This window comes from Thunnus thynnus, chromosome 7, assembly GCF_963924715.1.
Source record: "Thunnus thynnus chromosome 7, fThuThy2.1, whole genome shotgun sequence".
Lineage (NCBI taxonomy): Eukaryota > Metazoa > Chordata > Actinopteri > Scombriformes > Scombridae > Thunnus > Thunnus thynnus.
The window spans coordinates 34,728,176-34,737,066 of NC_089523.1; positions in this window are offsets into that span (position 1 = coordinate 34,728,176).

Below are 8,891 nucleotides of genomic sequence, written 5' to 3' on the forward strand. Positions count from 1 at the left end.
CTCACATTAAAGCATGTTAATAGCCTTTATTATTAAAAGTGTGTGTGTGTGTGAGTACTTGGGTAAAAAACTCAAGTCCCCAAACCGTGGATCATTAAATCCTAAAGTGAAGACTTGGTTTAAAGTTAAGGTTAGGTTAGGGTCCGGTTAAGATGACATTAGGTTCAGGTTATGCCAATGTTTGGTTTAAGTTAATGTTAGGTTAAGTCTACATGAAATGAATGTAAGTTAATGTAATGTCCTCATAAGTGATGGAAACACAGCTGCAAGTACAGTTCAGATATTTTGCTACTTTACTTGAGGTTAACTCGACTACATTTACAGTTTCTGACAGCTGCAGTTACTTCTTACTTTGTAGATTTTACAGACAAAACATTTTTCCAGAAACTCAGTGAAACAAACTTGTTTTAACTGGATGACTGGATGCATTTTTGTCATCATACAAAAGGTTTAGAAAATGGTTTTATGAGTTTGAAGTGATGAAAAATGATCTTAACTCATGAAGAATCATCAAAATCCAACTTATTACAACATACATGTAAACACATCAGTCATTAAACTCTGTGAAAAGAACCGATGTGAAACTATCAGGACTGAACTGATACTTCACTACTTTTTACTGATAAATATTACATCAGTGAAGTTTGGATTGTAGGTTTTTGATTTAAAATCATTATTTTTACAAAGGAGTTTTCAACCTTTAACATGTTCATCATTAAAGCAGAGTCCTACCTGAACTCCACAGCAACACCAACACCATCAGCAGGTGATCCATGACCAGGTAGACCGTCTGTCTCTGTCTGACGGACTCGTCAGCTCTCTTCCGCTAATAAAATGTTGTTTCATCTTTTATCTCCTCATCAACACGGAAACAAACTAACTGAGCAGCCTCTTCTCAGAACTGAAGCCACTGATACTAATGTCCTGACTTTAGACATAAACACATGAAGCTGATGAGGAGATAAAGGATGAAGAGTGAACACCACATATGATTAACTGAAGATGAAATGACTGATAATACATTTCCTTAAAAAACATGTTCAAGTCAGATAAGAGTTTCTGTGAAACTGCTGCAGACCACACTGATGACTTTAACTGACCTTTTTAAAAAGTATTCTGAAAAAATGTTTAATTTTGTTGACGTCCAGAAAGTCTTGTTGGAGAAATTAATGGGAAGCAATTTTAGTGGAAAAACCTCTGACCTCATCAAATCCATGTTGATTAATACTGAATGTGTTAAACTGGACAGAAAACGACTAAATTAGGATGTAGAGAGAGACGAGGCTGCAGGTTCATCCTCATGTTATTCAGTTAAAAGTTTTGATATTATGGGATGCCGTGTAAAGATGACCAGCTGCTGCAGAAAGATAAGCTCCTCCCCTCTCCTCTCTCCTCTCCTCTCCTCTCCTCTCCTCTCCTCTCCTCTCCTCTCACTGCATGCTGGGAGTTTGGGCGTGTAGGCGGTTGTGGAGTGTGTGGAGCTGCTGAGTGAGTTTGGGACGTTTGGACTGTTTTTTTTTCAGCTTTCAATCTTTCATCCTGTCTCTTAGGAAAAGGTAAGAGGAGTTTAATTCAACAGTTTGTGGAACTTGTGTGTAAAAGTTGGTATTAATCGCATCGTTTGACTGAGCTATGGCATCCCTCCCAGGTGAGGGTTCGCCTCCGCTGTCCATCAGACACGGGATCAGAGTTGTAGCCGATCCACAGTACACCGTGAAACAGGTTCTTTTGGCTGTAGGTGAACTGGTTGGTCATGAGAATATAACATATGGTTCTCGGATGAATAAGACCGTCGTGGCCTTTCTCCGAGAGGAGCGTTTGGTTCACACGTTAGTGGAGACGGGACTGGTGTTGGATGATCTGTTTGTGGCCGTCTCACCGCTGTTTGTGCCTTCTACGCGGATTACCGTGTCAGGTGTCCCCCCCTTCATACCTAATGAACTGCTGGAAAGAGAAATGACCCGCTTCGGAAAGTTTGCCAGCGGGTTCAAAACAGTTCGTCTTGGCTGTAAAGACGCCAGATTGCAGCATGTTCAGTCTCTACGGAGACAGGCGTTCATGTACCTGAACGATCCCGCGCAGGTCCTAGAAGTGTCTTTCAAAGTCAAATATGAGAATGGTTACTATGCTGTTTATGCTAGCTCTGGCAACATGAAATGTTTTGACTGTGGCGATGTTGGTCATAAACGCTCGTCCTGCCCGCATAAAGGGCAGGCTGCAGGTAGCAGTACAGGTGAGCAGCAGGCTGCAGGTAGCAGTACAGGTGAGGAGCAGGCTGCGGGTTGCAGTACAGGTGAGGAGCAGGCTGCGGGTTGCAGTACAGGTGAGCAGCAGGCTGCGGGTAGCAGTACAGGTGAGCAGCAGGCTGCGGGTCTCGCTGGCAGCAGCAGCCCGCTGACAGCGCAGAATGATACGGGGGAGATTGCAACCAGCGCCCCGCATCCTGATACATTGCTTAAAGAAATAAGTGAGAACAGTGAGGAGAGAGACAGGAACTCTGGTGACGTTGAGGCAAAGGATGTGGAGGACAATGAAGGTAGTGGACAGACAGAAGGAGGAGAGACTGACATTCAGACAGCTGAGGCTGAAAGTGGAGCAGCAGGTGAACCAAGCACAGTAAATGCTGAAAAGGAAGAAGAAGAGGAAATGTTGGAGGATGACTCTTTGTCACAGTTCTCTGGTATTGTATCACAGGATGACAGGCAGCCATATTCCTTACAGGAGATGAACTATTTCCTGGATGAAACTTATGGCAGGCAGTCTGTGGAAGTAACTTGATTTCTTTCCAGATGTGGACAGATTTATTAATTCTGTTCTAAAGATAAGGAAACTGGTTGGTTATGAACAGCTGAGCAAACAGAAAAGATTTCGACTCAAAAAGATACTGACTAAACTGAGGAAAGAAAAGCGAGGAAATGCTCCTATAAATGCATAAAAAATAAAAATGGGTGAAGCACTAAGGGTGGTCTCTTTTTCTTGGAAGGGTCTCATTGTCCTCTTTGTCTTCTCTCTCATCCTACTCTACATGGAGGTCTTGAGAATAGGAACCTTAAACATCAATGGAGGGAGGGATAGAAATAAGCGAGCAGTGTTAGCTGAACTGAGCAGAACCAAAAACATAGATGTGTTTCTCTTACAGGAGACACATAGTTCAGCAGACAATGAAGCAGAGTGGGGAATGACTTGGCGAGGACAGTTTTTTCTAAGTCATGGTACTAACCTTAGTGCAGGTGTAGCGATTTTGTTTTCACAGCACCTTCATCTAACAAATGTTTTAGCATGTGAAGCAGAGCAGGGCAGGATTCAAGTAGTGCAAGCAACAATTAGAGACATACCTTTTGTGTTTATAAATGTATATGCTTATAACTCTGGTGCTGATCGCATAGATCTATTCCACAAGCTGAATGATAAATTGAAACAATTCAGCAGCAGTTCAGTAATAGTGGTAGGTGGAGACTGGAACTGCACTACACATCCTTCAGTTGACAGGAATGTAGGAGAGCCTCATTCACCATCAGCCTCTTTTTTGTCAAGTGTGGTTACAGAAAATTACCTCACAGATGTTTGGAGGAATCTTCACCCAACAGTTAGGCAATATACATGGCTGAAAGTCACTGAGGGCAGCTAGATTAGATAGGATTTATATTAATCAGACCTATAATAACAGGTTAACTAAGGCAACAATACCACCTGTTGGCTTTTCAGATCACCATTTAGTGACTGTAAACTTTTCCTTACTGGTACACCCTCAACGTTGTCCCTACTGGCATTTTAATACTCGGCTAATCTATGATAAGACCTTTTGCTTATCTTTTTCTGATTTCTGGAGTCAATGGAGACTCAGGAAAAAAGATTTTGATAACTTAGTTAAATGGTGGGAGGTAGGGAAAACACAAATTAAAATCTTCTGCCAGCAGTACACAGCACACACAACAGCTATAGACAGGAATTGTTTTGAAGAGCTAGAGAAGGAAATAATGAGATGGAATAATTAATGGAATAGATAATAATAATGATAATAGTGAAAATGATGATAATGATGATGATAATAATAATAATAATAATAATAATAATAATAATGATGATGATGATGATAAGAAGAAGAAGATTTTGCAGAATAGGAGGAAAGCTTTAGGCAGCTTTTTACATGAAAAAGCAAAGGGTGCTTTAATTCGAACACGGATTTCAACTATTAAAGAAATAGATGCCCCAACTCGCTTTTTCTTTAAGTTGGAGAGAAAAGTCAGAGAACACAACCAGATGATGCATCTCAGGCTTCAAGATGGGACTATAACAACTAATCCATCAGAGATGAGGAAGCTGGCCATGGACTTCTACAGCGGCCTGTTTAGCGCAGCCAGCTGCGACTCTGACTGTGTGGCTGAGATACTGGAGGGACTGCCTCAGCTGGGTGAAGCACAATCAGCTTCAATGGAGTCCCCCATCACCTTTGAAGAAATGACTGTAGCGGTGCAGCAGCTCAGCTGTGGTCGGTCTCCTGGACTTGATGGACTTCCCTCAGAGTTCTACAAGAGATTCTGGACTCTGCTGTTTGAAGTCTTGGAAGGCTGCTTAGACTCTGGGGTCTTACCGACGAGTTGCACGAGGGCAGTCCTGACATTACTACCCAAGAAAGGAGATCTTGGATTGTTAAAAAACTGGAGACCTGTTTCATTGCTTTGTACAGACTATAAAATAATTGCAAAGGTTCTTTCAAATAGACTCAAGGGTTGCATGGACACGATTGTACATACCAGCCAGACTTACTGTGTCCCTGAACGGACAATAATGGACAATTCATTCCTGATTCGGGACATTATTGACTTGTCTAAACTACAGGAGGTAGAGGTGGGACTGTTTTCTATCGACCAGGAAAAGGCTTTTGATAGAGTTGATCATTCTTATTTGTTCAAAACACTTGATGCCTTTGGTTTTGGAAAAAAGTTTTTCTTGTATTAAATTGCTGTATGCAGGAGTCACTGTTTTATTAAAAGTGGGGGGAGGACTCAGCCGACCGGTCCCCGTCCAGAGAGGCATCAGACAGGGATGTCCCTTATCTGGGATGCTGTATGCTTTGGCTATTGAGCCTCTCCTACATCAGCTCAGGCAGGGTCTCTCAGGGTTGACCTTGGTAGAAAGCACAACAAATACAGTTAGTTTGTCAGCATATGCTGATGATGTAATAGTGTTCATAAAGAGTCAAAATGACATCCAGACTCTCAAACAAAAACTAGCACTGTATGAACAAGCTTCTTCTGCCAAGGTCAATTGGTTAAAATGTGACGGCCTTTTACTAGGAGAGTGGAGTAATAAAGAGAAGCCAACTTTACCAGCTGGGCTGCAGTGGAGCAGAGAAGGGATGAAGGTCTTAGGTGTCTTTCTAGGGAATGACGATTTTCAGGACAGAAACTGGGAGGGTCTAGTGGAAAAAATCTGTGCCCGATTGGCTCGGTGGACGTGGATCCAGCCCCAGTTGTCCTACAGGGGGAGGACTTTGGTTGTTAACAACTTGGCCGCGGGTCACTGTGGTAGAACCTCCAGACACACTTATAATGGAAATACAGAAGAGACTGGTGAATTTCTTCTGGGTAGGATATCACTGGATTAAATCTGCTGTGCTGTCTCTACCTGTGTTAGAGGGGGGCCAGGGACTGATAGATCTCAGGAGTCGCATTACAACATTTCGTCTCCAAACTGCACAGCGTCTGCTTTATCATAAGCAGCAGCCCTGGACTGAAACAGCATCTGTGCTGCTTCACAGAGTGAAGAACCTGACCTACAACAAGCATCTGTTCCTTCTGGATCTGGCTGGTGTAGATATATCAAACACTTCTTGCTTTTATCAGTCGGTCCTGCGTGCTTGGAGAACAGTTTTAAATGCAAAAAGAGACTACTCTCAGATATATGGTTATGTTGGGGAAGAACCTCTGTTTCATAACCCACTCATACAGAGCAGGACTCTAAGTTCTGCCAGTATACAAAAAGTCTTTATAACAGCTGGGCTGACGAAGCTGGCAGGACTAAGGTCGGCAGGGCAATGGAAATCTGCCGCCAGGTTGAGTCAAGACACTTGGAATAAGTCATTGCGCCTTCTAGAAAGACTGTTGGAGGAAGTGAAGGGTGGGCTTCCTGGTCTTTTTAGAGAGGCGTTGGGGACGGAGTCTACAGAGGATCAACTGGTTACATCGTTTGAGTTTCCATCATTGTCCATCTATTATAAAATGGTGTCAGACTTGGAGGAGTTTATCTCCATTTGGGGAGTTGAAGATGTTTTGTGTAGAATAGCTAGTGAATCACTTATTCTCAGCTTCTGAAAACAATGAGAAAATTTCTTTGTTTGCTTATTTATTTATTATTGTGTTGTTGTTGTTGTTTTTTTGAGGTGGAGGGTGTAAATACGTGATCGGGTGATATATACGGTTAATCTCTTTATGTTTGTTTATTGTAAATGAAGAATTGGACCAAAAAAGGGTTGGTTAAAGGTCAAAGGTTATTCTTTCTTTCTTGTTACGCCACTTTAACTCTAAATTTGACCCCCTAAACATGCTCAAAAACTCACCAAATTTGGCACGCACATCAGGAATGGTGAAAAATTTGATTAAATGTAAAAATTAACCCCCAAAGTGCCAAAATGTGCGCCACCTATGTATCTAAAACGGCCGCCACGGCATGTAGGAATGTCATAGAGAGATCGAACCAAAACTCAATTATTCATCTCATCAACCTACAAATCATATGCTGACGCCCCTGACCTAAATCCAACAGGAAGTCCGCAATGTCAATTTCAAAATACGATTTTTTGCCAATTTTGGACCTTGAATAAACGCTATCTCCTCCTAGGGCGTTAATGGTATCGGCTTCAAACTTTAATACATGACTTATCACACTGTGTTGAGCAAAAGTTATTAAATACTTTGTAATAACTCGAACGGTTTAGATTTAGTAAGCCCTGAAAGTTGGAGTGCGACATTACACCTTACAATGTAAACCAATGGGGAGGCAATCTCTGGGCATGAACTTTGTGCCAAACTGGGGCATCTGGCGTCTAAAATATAAGTCCGACCACTTTCAAACCTGTATCAATGGATTCGCGACGAAAATTCCTACAAAAAAATGTGATTTTTAAGTATGATTTGGCCAAAGTTATGGGATTTATGAGGATATTTCACAAGAAGATCACTTTGAAATCCTTCCTTCCAACTGAGAGGGAGAGAGAGAATGGGAGGGGGGGATGGGTAAAGTAAACATCTACTGCCTGTGACAGAAGCCCTTGGACTGCACCACACTCCAGTTACTTAGTGTTTCTACACATGTGACAGCAGTGTTCAATCCTTACTTTTTTTTTCAAGAAGTACATGTGCTCCTAAAAGACAAAAATTAGGATCATACATATAACTTTAGGAGCACACTGAAAAATGTTCAAGTAACAGTTTCTTAAAGAAAACAATTCATTACATACATATTTACAATTTATCACATACATATTTAAACTCTGTGTGTGTGTGTGTGTGTGTGTGTGTGTGTGTGTGTGTGTGTAAATCACAATTTGCTGTTTTTAGGGATGCTTGATTATGACAAAAATTATAATCACGATCATTTTTGTTCAATATTGAGATCATGATTATTTAACATGATTACTTTTTGACTGTCATCTTCTCCAATTGCTGTTGTTCATACATGCACATATTTTTTCTAACTTGGCTGAGGAGACTATTACACATGTAATCATATATTGTAGTAATGATCATGAAAAATTATAGTATATATGAGGGAAAAACTCAGGAAGGCTGGAGTTCCGGAGCTCCGTATTAAAACTGTAATGGACCTGCCATGAGGGTGGAGCAAACTCCATTTCCAAGGATGCTTTGCGATTTTCACACCTCAGCAGGGAGCAGTCAACATACAGCCTCATTGGCGGAGACGCTCCTGCACAGCGGAGCGTCCTGATGACGCAGCCATGACATCACCGCCCCTTTAAAAACTGAACGTGCCCTGAAGCACACGCCTTTCCCATGTCACTGAGCTAGGGGTAACTCCTGTTCCTCTGTGAATCAGCCGACTAAAGGGGGTACCCCACGCACGTGTTTTCCCCTCATTGAAGACTCCCCTCGCCGGATGAGACGAGACTTCGCCCGTGTTAACCCAAACAGTCAACATCGGTCCCTCATTGGCGGAGACGCTCCTGCACAGTGGAGCGTCCTGATGACGCAGCCATGACATCACCACCCCTTTATAAGCGAGCACGCCCAAAATACGTTTCCTTCCCATGTCACTGAGCTAGGGGTAACTCCTGTTCCCCTGTGAGTTAGCTTGACTACCCCACGAACATGTTGTCCCCTCATCGAAGACTCCCCTCGTCGGACGAGACGAGACTTTGCCCGTGTTCACCCGAACACATTCCTGGATCCGAGAGAGACCGCTGCTGCAACCAGCGTCCTCGAATTCCCTTGAGAAAGAAGAAATAAAGTGACTTCAGGATAACGTGGAACGGCTCTGCCCTGCTCGTTTTCGCTGAGTCGACTCTGCTGTTCTCTCCGCCACTCCACTCAGAGCCAGCTGCCGTGATTTTCGCCGACCGTGCGAGAACGGCACCGTTTGCCTCCAAGCCAAGAACAAAGTTGGACATTAAGACGGACTACACACACACACACACCCTGCTCGCTTTCTGAAGCGACCAAGTAAGAGGCATAAGTCTGGGCATAGGCAGTGTTAGTTCTGTGTTCTTTTCAGCATCAGTTGCTGTTGTTTAGCATTTAGCTTTTTAGCTTTATTGCTATTGTGTTGTTGTGTGAGTTGACGGACCGCCAAGTCCATTTTTCTCTGCTTTACTCTGAGGAGTATTTTAAGTTTGCTGCCTGTTAGTTATGTTCACCACGCTAGACTATTTTGTG